This window comes from Cyprinus carpio, chromosome A3 (assembly GCF_018340385.1).
Source record: "Cyprinus carpio isolate SPL01 chromosome A3, ASM1834038v1, whole genome shotgun sequence".
Taxonomy (NCBI): Eukaryota; Metazoa; Chordata; class Actinopteri; order Cypriniformes; family Cyprinidae; genus Cyprinus; species Cyprinus carpio.
The window spans coordinates 5,478,951-5,490,731 of record NC_056574.1 but is presented as its reverse complement, the minus strand read 5'-3'; the positions used below and the strand labels follow the sequence as shown (position 1 = coordinate 5,490,731).

The 11,781-nt window shown below is 40.2% G+C and overlaps 1 pseudogene; it reads left to right on the top strand.

The window, feature by feature from the left end:
- The first annotated feature begins 2,398 nt into the window (after positions 1–2,398).
- Positions 2,399–11,031, top strand: LOC122135607 (annotated as a pseudogene).
- Positions 11,032–11,781: the final 750 nt, after the last annotated feature.

Genomic DNA, 11,781 nt, shown 5'->3' with positions numbered 1-11,781 from the left:
ATGGTTAAAATTATGAGGGGGTCCTTGGAAATGGCCCTGGCCCCAAAAAGTTTGAGAACTCCTGGTTTGAGGAATTATTAAACGAACTGCAGAAACAATGTTCAGGTTTTATTTTAATAAATGATTATGCTACATTATAATCTCATTTATTTAGTCTTCTCTTAAGTCCTTTTCACTATAATGATAACTTTATTAGCATCCACACCAACAGACGAGAACATTTTGTTTAGTCACCATTCAGTTTTGTCCGGATGGTGGATTCTGATTGGCTGTCAATTTTTTTTTTTTTTTTTTTTTTGTGTTCATCACCAAAAAGAGTGAGTGATGTCATTCCTTTGTGTGAACAGACAGTTTTAAATACATAAAACAATAATTTTTGTTATTGCACCTGTTATAATAATGATTATTTTTAGATCCTTTTTATGTAAAGTTGTGTGCAGATAAACAGAGTTTAAAACGGAGACTACTTTATAGAATATATGTAACTGTTCATTACTTTGCAAAGAGAGAAAGGAACAATGTGAAGATGTTCCTTCACCTCACCTTTACATTCGTTTTCACTTACAGAGACTTTCCTACCAAAGCCACTTTCAAGAAAGCGCACACACAGCGCATTGTTTCAAGTTCCTAGAAAGATGCACAGAAGACAATGCTGAAAAATGAACAGATTAAGGCGAACAAAGAAGCCCACCCGGCCCTCTGTCTCCCCTAGAGCTCCTGCTCGTTTTTACCCACAAGCCCACCGCTTCACCTGCTCCATCTGCAGACACGCAGCCCCTCCGCCGCCCTCACCACAGAGCGACGCTCCTGACACACGGAGGGAAGGAGCTCCAGATAAGCATCGCGAGTCTCAGGGTTTGTGGCTCAGGAGATTGAACTCTGGAAATTCATCTAGTTCAGCTTCATCTGAGTGAGATTCACCAGCTGTGCGGGTCAGGGGGAAAAAAAATCTTATATGATCTTGAATGATTTTAAAACACGTGTAAAATGCGCTGTAAATAAAAATGTCCTACATAAACTTGGATTAAGACCCGTTCACACCTAAAGCGCGGTCACATTATTTAGGTGAAAAAAAGGTAACTGTCTATTATTATTTATGTTAGAAATGTCTGAAGCATTATTATTAGTAGTAGTATTTTTTTTTTTTTTTTTTTTTTTTTTGTATGCGTGGTTGTTGAGTTTTGATGTATGGTTGTTGTTTTGTTGTATAGGTAGCCTACCTCTACTTTTTATTCATTTCTAACCTCTTTTTCTTTCTTCAGTATTCACTTTGTACTTACTATTTGTCATGAGGACACTTTTATTAACTAGAGACATACCATGGAGGTTGTGTGTATTTTGCAATTGTATGCTGTATTTTGTTTATATATTAAAAGATGTAAATAAAATGAGGGGGAAAAAAGAAATGTGTGAAGCACAGCAAATCTGTGTGACAAACTTAAGCCCTTTGAAAAATCTCCCCGATCGTGTGGATTCCAAGTGAATGACTGGAATTCGCCCGCGAAATTCGCCGAATAACAGTAGGCTTAAGTGAGCTTTAAGGGGTCATCGGATGCTGTATGCACTTTTACAAGTTGTGTGAACTGAAATGTGTGGCAGTGTGTGTACACAGCCTCCCTATAATGATAAAAATCCACCCAGTGTTTTTTTTAATCTCGTTAAATGTTTTCCACTTTCTCAAATCGAGCTGATCTCAGATGCCTGTCTGTGTGACGTCACATAAATAGCTATAGAGAGTTATTATCAAATGGTGCTTAGGCTAATAAAGTTTTCATTCTAGTTGTCATTCTTGGCATAGGCGCCGATCCTGTGGGTGCTCAGGGGCTTTATTTACTAAATAAAGTATTTGCAGACTGTGCGTTTCACTTCACAAGATAAAATCACATGCTTGAATGACTGGAGGCCCGTTGCTCTCACACCCATCTTCAGCAAGTGTTTTGAGAGACTTGTCAGAGACTACATCTGCTCTGTGCTGATACAATTTGCATATCGCAGTAACCGTTCTACAGACGATGATATTGCTTTCACCCTAAACAGTGCTCTCTCCCACCTGGAAAATAAGAACACCTATGTGAGAATGCTGTTTGTGGACTACAGCTCAGCATTTAACACAATAGTACCCGCCACACTTGTTGCAAAGCTCCAGACTCTGGGACTAAACAGATCTCTGTGCAGCTGGATCCTGGACTTCCTGACAGGCAGAAGTCAGGTGGTTAGAATGGGCAACAACACTTCATGCCCGCTGACCCTCAACACTGGTGCTCCTCAGGGCTGTGTCCTCAGCCCGCTCCTGTACTCCCTGTACACACATGACTGTGCAGCCACACACAGCTCCAACGTCATCATCAAATTCGCTGACGACACAACGGTGATAGGCCTGATCACCGAAAACGATGAGATGGCCTACAGAGAGGAGGTGAGCACCCTGACTAAATGGTGTCAGGAGAGCCACCTCTCACTCAACATCGACAAGACCAAGGAGCTGGTGGTGGATTTCAGGAGACGGAGCAGAGAACACACACCCATCACCATCGACAAGACACCTGTGGAGCGGGTAAGCAGCTTCAAGTTCCTCTGCGTTAACATCAGTGAGGATCTCACCTGGTCTACACACACTGACGCAGTGCTGAAGGCGGCACATCAACGCCTCTTCTTCCTGAGACGGCTGAGGAAGTTTGGAATGAGCCCCAGCATCCTCAGATCATTCTACACCTGCACTATAGAGAGCATCCAGACGGGCTGCATCACTGCCTGGTTTGGAAACCGCAAAGCTCTGAAAAGGGTTGTGCAAACTGCCCGCCATGTTGTTGGAGGTGAGCTTCCCTCCCTCCAGGACATCTACACCAGGCGGTGTATAAGGAAATCCTGGAGGATCATCAGTGACTCCAGACACCCGTCCCACAGACTGCTCTCTCTGCTGCCCTCAGGAAGACGTCTCCACAGCATCCATTCCCGCATTAGCCGACTGAGGGATAGCTTTTTCCCTCAGGCTGTCAGACTAATGAACAGTCAAAACTAATACACCCTACAGCATACTCCCACAATATGGTATGCCACACACTGAACTTTAACTTAAACAGTTCAATACTGGACTATTCATACACACCTGCATTTAATACAGTAATCTACCTGCTACCACTGGATACCATCCGATGCACATCCATGACATTTTGTGTATCCAGTTCATGTATAACCTGTTGCACCTTTGCATATTTTATGTGTATATATATATATATGTCTACATATTGTAGAATGTGTACATACTGTGTATAATGTGTAGGGCTAACTAACTTTAAGTATGTCTAATAGTACACTGTGTGTACTGACTATATGTATGTGCATATTGCATATTTTCACCTGTTGAAGTCTGTATGGTTATATGTAAATTGTTTCTGCAATTTCTGGAGCAAGCATGTGCTGTGGTGATGTGATGTGATGTGAAGTGACTTGACGACTTAAATTTGTGTTTTAAATTCATCAAACGCACCATCCAACTGAGTATACTCTAGAAAAAAAACTAACACCCAGTATTATTAATAACTGAGTAATGAGAATGAAATATTAGAAAATATTAAATTTGTTGTGTAGGCCTATGTGTATGATGAGGTGAGCACCCACCAGCAGAAACATAAATCGGCGTTCTTGGTATGAACGGGCACTTCTGCTAAAAATTGTGTTTAAGCCAGAAACATGATTGATCTGACGTGACCGCAGTTTTCATCAACACAAAATCAAATCTTGTTTAGCCTCACCAAACTGCGAAAGTTACAGATAAGAGTTCGCTCAAAAAAACATTGCCCTTCTGGGCTGTATTATATTATTCCGTCATTTTGCCTCTGAATATCTTGCTCTTCATTACCACTTGTTTGCGGTTTGAAGTGAGAAAACAAAGAGGAAGTGTGACAAATAAACGTGTCACTTTCTCACGACCCACCTTGTTTTTTTTCCTCGCAAATCGTATTTGTTTTATGATGTCCATCTTTTAAAAACAGATGCAGAGTGAACGATGAACAGATGATAGCAGGCCAAAAAAGTCACACTTTAAAACGGCACGTTTTATCACAGCTAGGAACTCTTACTGTGAAGAAAGAGGCACAAACACATTTTACAAACAAGCTAAACATTTCACAGACAGACGTTTGTTGGTTTGAAATGCTAAAACAATAGATGCTGAAGATGAAGAAAGTCAGTATTGTGTGTGTGTTTGTGGTTGATGGTTGATGTAGATTCTCCACCTGTGGTTCCTCTGATAGGACACCTGTGTGAACCTGAGGAGAACTGACTTCACACATCCACTAAAATCACCCGATTCAAACACACTGAGACTTCAGACATGATTAGGAAAAGACCTGGAACATCTGAGACATGCAGATACATACACTTGTATTTCACTTGGATTTCATTGTCCAAATACATTTTAGGAGCACCATTTCCACCTTATTTTTCAATGCGGGAGACAGACATTTTCTGTGAGTGTGCAAGACTTCCGGTTCATTAGCTGCTGTTGGGAAATAAATAGAAGAATAACAACATGATGTAAACGGTTAAACAGTTTGCACTACAAACCAGTGTGTTCATAATTAAGATAGTACATAAGACACACCAGTTTGCAATATCGAAACAGCCAAATGAGCTGTTTTGTACAACTAAAAATAGCTGGAAGTGGATGAGACCAGAAGCCAGACTCATAAAATTTACAAATGGCCACGCCCACACTTACGGGAAAAATAAGGTTGATAAACTATATGAAACATTAATAGTGTAACAAAAGCAGCCAAACACATGATATCAATCACTGCAATGAAAGATGAGGTAAAGCATGAGAACACTTTCATAAGACCTTCTGAAAACCCCCCACACATCTAAAGGCCTGGCATCACTTCACACCATCTTGCTCTCTGTCGGTTGGACTTTCTTCTGATTGCTGAGTGCACTAGAGTAGGTGTGCATGGAGGTGTGTGAATCGCTCCGCTCAGAGGTACTCAAGATACTCACAGTTTCACTATGGGCATGGGGCGATGACATCATCCCGAAGTCTCTCAGACTGTCTGTCTCTGCCATCAAAAAGATGGAAATGTGACACATAAACAAACTAAACAGAAACACTATGGCTGTGCAGAAGGTCACAGGCCGTGACATTTGCACTTCAGACTGTTTTGATCATAACTGTGTTATGTATCTTCATTCTTTGAGCTTTGGGAAATCACATTAAATAAACGAAACAAAAACAAAACATTTTTTTATGTGCCAAGCAAAAGAAATACACTTTAAATCAGTGTTACTTATTTACTGTTTTATCTTATTGTAGTTGCAAGAAACTGAACTTGCACAGACAGATCATTTCATGTCTTAAGACTTCAATGTATCGTCACGAGCCGCAGGTTTTAATTTGGTTTTGTTGTTTTACTCTCAAAGCCGTGATTCCCATTCACCTCCATTATATGACTGACAGACTGCAACGTTTTGAGTTAAAAATCTTCATGTGTTCTACTGAAGAAACAAAGTCACCTACATCTTGGATGCCCTGGGGGTAAGCAGATAAACATCAAATTTTCATTTTTGGGTGAACTATCCCTTTAAGTCAGAAGTCAAAAGGAGCTTCATTACCAAGTATGTTTACACACACAAGGAATTTGACTTAGCGACAGGATCTTCCAGTCCAGAAGAAAGTACACACATAGCGCAAACATACATGATAGTGCAGACATACATAGGAATAACAAAGTAGATTTGGAATATAACACTAATATAAGAAAAAACAAACAATCAAAACAAAACAAGCAAACAAACAAAAAACTGAAAATTAAATAAATAAATATACAGAAGTAGAATTACAGAGAGAAAAAAAAACGTAATTGTTTAAGCGAATATACATATATGTTATTTACAAGTGTGCAGTTTACAAATGTTAAATTTTCAGATGGTGTATAAATAAATGAGTCAGTTATGATGGACAGTGTATAGTTATTAATGTTTTAATTGTTCAGGCTGAATATAGACTTCACTGCAGTCACAGTGCTGTTCACTGATGGTGAGTGGGGGCAGTGCAGGGGGGATTCTCCTGAAGTCCACGATCATCTCCACTGTTAAGAATACACCAGATAGTCAACTCTTTAACGTCCTGTCTGTAAGCAGACTGGTCACCGTCCCGAATGAGGCCGATAAGTGTGGTGTCGTCTGCAAACTGCAGGAGCTTGACAGAGGGGTTTTTTTGCAGTGCATGCATTCGTATACGTGGAGAAGAGCAGTGGGGAGAGAACAGATCCCTGAGGGGCGCCAGTTCTGATCATGATAGTCCTGGATGTGAGTTTGCCCAGCCTCACTAGCTGTTGCCTGTCTGTCAGGAAGCTGGTGATCCATTGACAGATGGAGGTGGGCATGGAGAGCTGTATGAGCTTGTCTGAGAGAAGGTCAGGCATGATGGTATTAAAGGCCGAACTGAAGTCCACAAATAAGATCCTTGTGTAATTTCCAGGTCTTTCGAGGTGTTGCAGAATATAATACAGTCTCATGTTGACCTCATCATCCACAGACCTGTTTGCTCTGAAGAGGATCCAGCAAGGGTCCAGTGATGTTCTACAGGTAGGCCAGGAGCAGTCGCTCAAGTGACTTCATGACCACAGACGTGTGAGCGACAGGTCTGTAGTCGTTAAGTCCAGTGATTTGGGGTTTTTTTGGGGACCGGAATGATGGTGGTGCGATTGAAGCAGCAGAGAACTTCACACAGCTCCAGTGATCTGTTGAAGATCTGTGCGAAGATGGGGGTCACTTAGTCAGCACAGAATTTTAGACAGGCAGGTGAAACACTATCACAGCCAAAAATCTTTTAACATTCATCTCAATGTAGAAGCAAAACACTGAATTGTTTCTTAAAGAAATAAAATGTCAAAATAAATAACTTATATTGATATATAAAAAACCACAAAGGGTTGGTGTGAATCTCAGGCCACTTTTGCACTAGAAACCGCGGGCCTGCACTATTTATAGAGGAACTTCTTCTAAAAGCCCCAGCAGGAGCAGGACTGGAGGAGGGTGTGTGCAGTCCTCTTGATCACACAAACACACCCTGCTCTTCAGAGGGCGAGATTGAGTCAAAAAGTGTTAACCACACATCCGAGAGAGATGGTGATGGATGCCTTTTCTGTCGTACATACACGTGGCACTCAAAATGAGCACAAACTCTCACAGAAACATGTATAAACATGAGAACATTAATGTGCACAACTGATCATATAATTCAGTCCCCATGAATCTGTGCTGAACGGTTAACAGAGATCTATCTGTCTATTTTTTTAAAGACATAAACGGCAAAATATTGAACAATTAACAGCAGGGTTTTCATCGTTCATGTGAGCTCATTAAATATAAAAAATTATAGTCTTTTAAGCATTTAGGCATGTTTTTTTTGGTGAGATATGACACCATATTCTGCAACATCCACCCAATAACAGCCTTTTATAGTTCCTTGTACATGAACTGTCCTTAATAATTTAAAGACGAGACATGCAATGTTCAACAAAAGAAATATTCATGAATCCATTATTATTGACTAAATGAATCACTATTTCTGAAAATATTTGCTAAAAAAATCCTTTTAATTTTCACAAATCTTTAAGCGTGCGTCTCAATCTGATGTGTGGGCTTGTTGTAAATCCCCAGCATGAGAGAACTAAAAATGTGTGACATGATGATATTAGGGGAAATGGGGGTTTCCTACACAACTAACTAAGGTTTTGACATGCAGTGCTTGGTAGATTACTTTGCAAATTGTATTCTATTACAAATTATATGATTTTTTAAAAATTACTTTTAGATTACTTTTACCCAACTTGATTATCAGATATACTTGAATGGGATTATTATGTACCATAATAATATATATTTCTGTCTTTGTTGCCCATGCAATGCACTGAACAGTCTTTGTTGCCCATGCAATGCATTGAACATTACTGTACATTACAGAGGGTTTCCCAAACTGTGGTTTGTGAGAAAAACGAAAAAAAAAAAAAAAAAACACTTAGGGTGTTTAGCTTATAATGAATGAAATCTTTAAAATGAATTCAAACTTGATAATGTGACCACCAACACTAGAGAACCATGAGCATGTAAATATTGTTAAATTATTAAAACCTCAGAGGGACTTAAAGTAAATATTTTAGGTCAAAGGGGTTTGACTGACAAAAAAGCTTGGGAATCCCTACATGAGCAAACATTAATATGTTTATTCATGTTTGTTCGGTGTTTAGATCGCATATTAATAAGTATTGTGTGTAAGTGGCAGGTTCATTTAGAAAGTGAAATTTAAAAAAATTAATAAAATAAAAAACAAGGGATGAATAATTATGAATAATAATTATGAGTAATATGTAATCATGTAATATATAAATAAGTAACTGTAATTTGATTATGAGCATTGTGAAAGTGACGTGACATACAGCCAAGTATGGTGACCCATACTCAAAATTCGTGCTCTGCATTTAACCCATCCAAAGTGTGCACACACACACACACACACACACACACACACACACACACACACACACACACACACACACACACACACACACACACACACACACACACACTCGGAGCAGTGGGCAGCCCGCTCACTATGCTGCAGCGCCCGGGGAGCAGTTGGGGGTTCTGTGCCTTGCTCAAGGGCACCTCAGTCGTGGTATTGAGGGTGGAGAGAGCACTGTACATTCACTCCCCCCACCTACAATTCCTGCCGGCCCGAGACTCAAACTCACAACCCCTTGGATTGCAAGTCCAACACTCTAACCGTTAGGCCACGACTTCCCACAAGTCCCATAAAATGTAATATGCTCTAATTTTGAGTCCTTGATTTTTGGAATCTGATTACATGCACCAGATTACATGCACTCAGTTACTTTACAGCATTGTTAACATGACAATATCTGTGTTTCCTGCACAACATTACTTTAATGCTATATGTTGCTTCTAGAAACTTGTACATTGACACAGTGCTTTCAAAAAGTGTCCTTGAGACTGGAGTTCCACACATATATTATTGTAACAAAAAAGTATTAAAACAATCAAAATGCAGTTATCATAAGCACAACCTATAACTTCAAGTACATTTATTTGACATAAACATCATTAAATGACACTAAATCAGATTTTCAAGCACAAAAATGTAAAGTCCAAACGATTCTCATCATTTAAATTGACTAATTAGCGCCACCTGCTGTTCACATGTGCTACATTGCACTGACAATGACAGGGACCTTTCTCAAACATCTGACAAACTGAGTGAATATATAAAACCTGACATTTACATATACGTTTCACACTGTTTATTTCTTACAAATCCAGCGGCTAGCTGGCGTTTTATGATGTGAATGCGACTACTGTAAGCAGGTTGTCGTGGAAACTTTAAAGCAGCTTCTGGGGCCCCTCTGTGTTGAAGTTAGTGAAGCTGGACACATATTGTTGAACAAACTGGCCTGCGCTGGACTCGAGTGCAAGAAAACAAGGGTTTTAACGCATGAAAGTTTGACTTTAGAGTTGAAAACATTGACAGTTACAGTACATCACAGTAAGTGCATTTCATTTTTATTTTTGCATGTAGACTGTCTGCAGTATTTGTGTTTCTGGTCATACGTGACTTCTGAGCTCAGCTGACTGTCACATCACTTCAGCTAAATATGTTGAATCAAAACTTGTTTCGTTTTAAATGCATTAAAGGGATACTCCACACCAAAATGAAAATTTTGTCATTAATCACTTACCCCCATGTCATTCCAAACCCATAAAAGCTTTGTTAGTCTTTGGAACACAATTTAAGATATTTTGGTTGAAAACCGGGAGGCTTGTGACTGTCCCATAGACTGCCAAATAAATAACAGTGTCAAGGTCCAGGAAAGTATGAAAAACATTGTCAGAATACTCCATCTGCCATCAGTGATTCAACCGAAAAATTTAAGCTTTTTTTTTGTTTTTTTGGCAGTGAATTGTTAGATTTTTAAATCTAATAAAGTGTTACATTGATTTGAATGGTGTTTTAGAAAATGTCTTCCTCTCTCTGACTGTAGATGTTCACACTGTCTGAGCTGTGGTCCGGCGGAGAGCATCAGGGCAGTTATAAACTGCTGAAGCCAAGGTGAGAGGTCTTCAAGGACTACCTGCTGGTGCTCATGCTGATGGTGTCCATCCTCGCAGGAACGCTCCAGCTGTCACGGGACGGAGTCGTGTGTGTCCCTGTACACTCCTCTTCCACAAACTACAGCTCTCCCATAGAGCCTGTGTCTGATTATATTTTTAGCAGTACACCAGAGTCACCCAAGATCAAGGGATGGTGTACCAACCTTGACTTCCAGCAGTACATCTACATCAGCCAGGTTTGCTATCACGAGGCACCAGAGGTACCAGGTTATTGGTACTTACGGGACTGAGGTGTTTGTCCGGACTGACAGAAGTGCAACTGCAGGGATGCCAGTTGGAGAGGTTGCCATCAGCACTGCTGGCGCTTACAGGTCTACGCAGTTTGGACCTGCAACACAACAGTCTGCATACTCTAGAAGAGCTGTTGGAATTGCAGCATCTGCGGTGTCTGTCCTGCCTATGACTCGCACATAACCGCGTTCTGGCTCTCCCAGCCAGTGTAGGAGTGCTGCGCTTACTGGAGCTCTTGGATTTGGCGCACAATCAGTTGCACTCTTTACGCTTCATAAACTGCGACGCCTGCTTTTGGCCGGAAACCTTTTGGAAGGGTTGCCAGCTGAAATCAGAGCCTTGGCACTTCTAAGTGAAGTAGACCTGAGCGCCAACAGGCTTGAACGTCTCCCCAAGGAACTGTTTGAAAGATGCACAGAACTTTGCAACTTGAATATCGCAAATAACTCTCTAGGGTCTTTGCCCGCTGGTTCAGGCGGTCTGACTGTGCAAGGAAACAGTTTAGAGGAGCTGCTGGTCGAGCTGGGGTGTTGCTTTGAGCTTCATGGAGGCGGTTTGCTGCTGTTGCACACCTCGGCAGGTCAGGGATGTCCTACAGCATCCCAGCTCTTCTGAGCCTCCATTAGAGCTTGGACAATAATTCAATATCAATATCGCGATATAATTTTTTTCAGTAACGGTGATATGATTTTTAAACACATTTCCGATATTTCGTTATACATTAGCAGTGTTTCCCATATATTGATTTATTTGTGGCATTTGACTTCGTTGAATAAACATGAGCACTGCACGTTTCAAAATCAAAACACGTTGCGGGGGGTTTATATGAATGTATATCTGAAGGGAAATGACTGTCTTCAGAAAAGTTTTGTTGGCATTTTCATTTGATCTGATAAAGAAGCGTTCGTAAGCGGAGCTGCTTTGATTACAGCGTTACTGGAGAAACCGCTGGTTCTATAAAGTCTATGGTTCTACTGCTCTCACAGCGCCGCCTGCTGGCCGGCAGTCAGTTTGCATTCAAGTCCGTCTCCAGCAACATGTTTTTTTTTTTTCTCTGCAGCAACTCAGAGCACTTTTCATACTCTTTATACTTGCTAGAGCACATTTGTTTCAATCTATAAGAATAATCAGCTTACACTACCAGTCAAAAGTTTTTGAACAGTAAGATTTTTAATGTTTTTAAAAATGTTTTGTTGTTGTTGTATAATGTTTTTCTTTTAAAGAATTCTTCTGCTCACCAAGCCTGCATTTATTTGATCCAAAGTACAGCAAAAAGTCAAATTTTGAAATATTTTTACTATTTAAAATAATTGCTTCATTTTAAAATGTAGCTTATTCCTGTGATCAAAGCTGAATTTTCAGCAT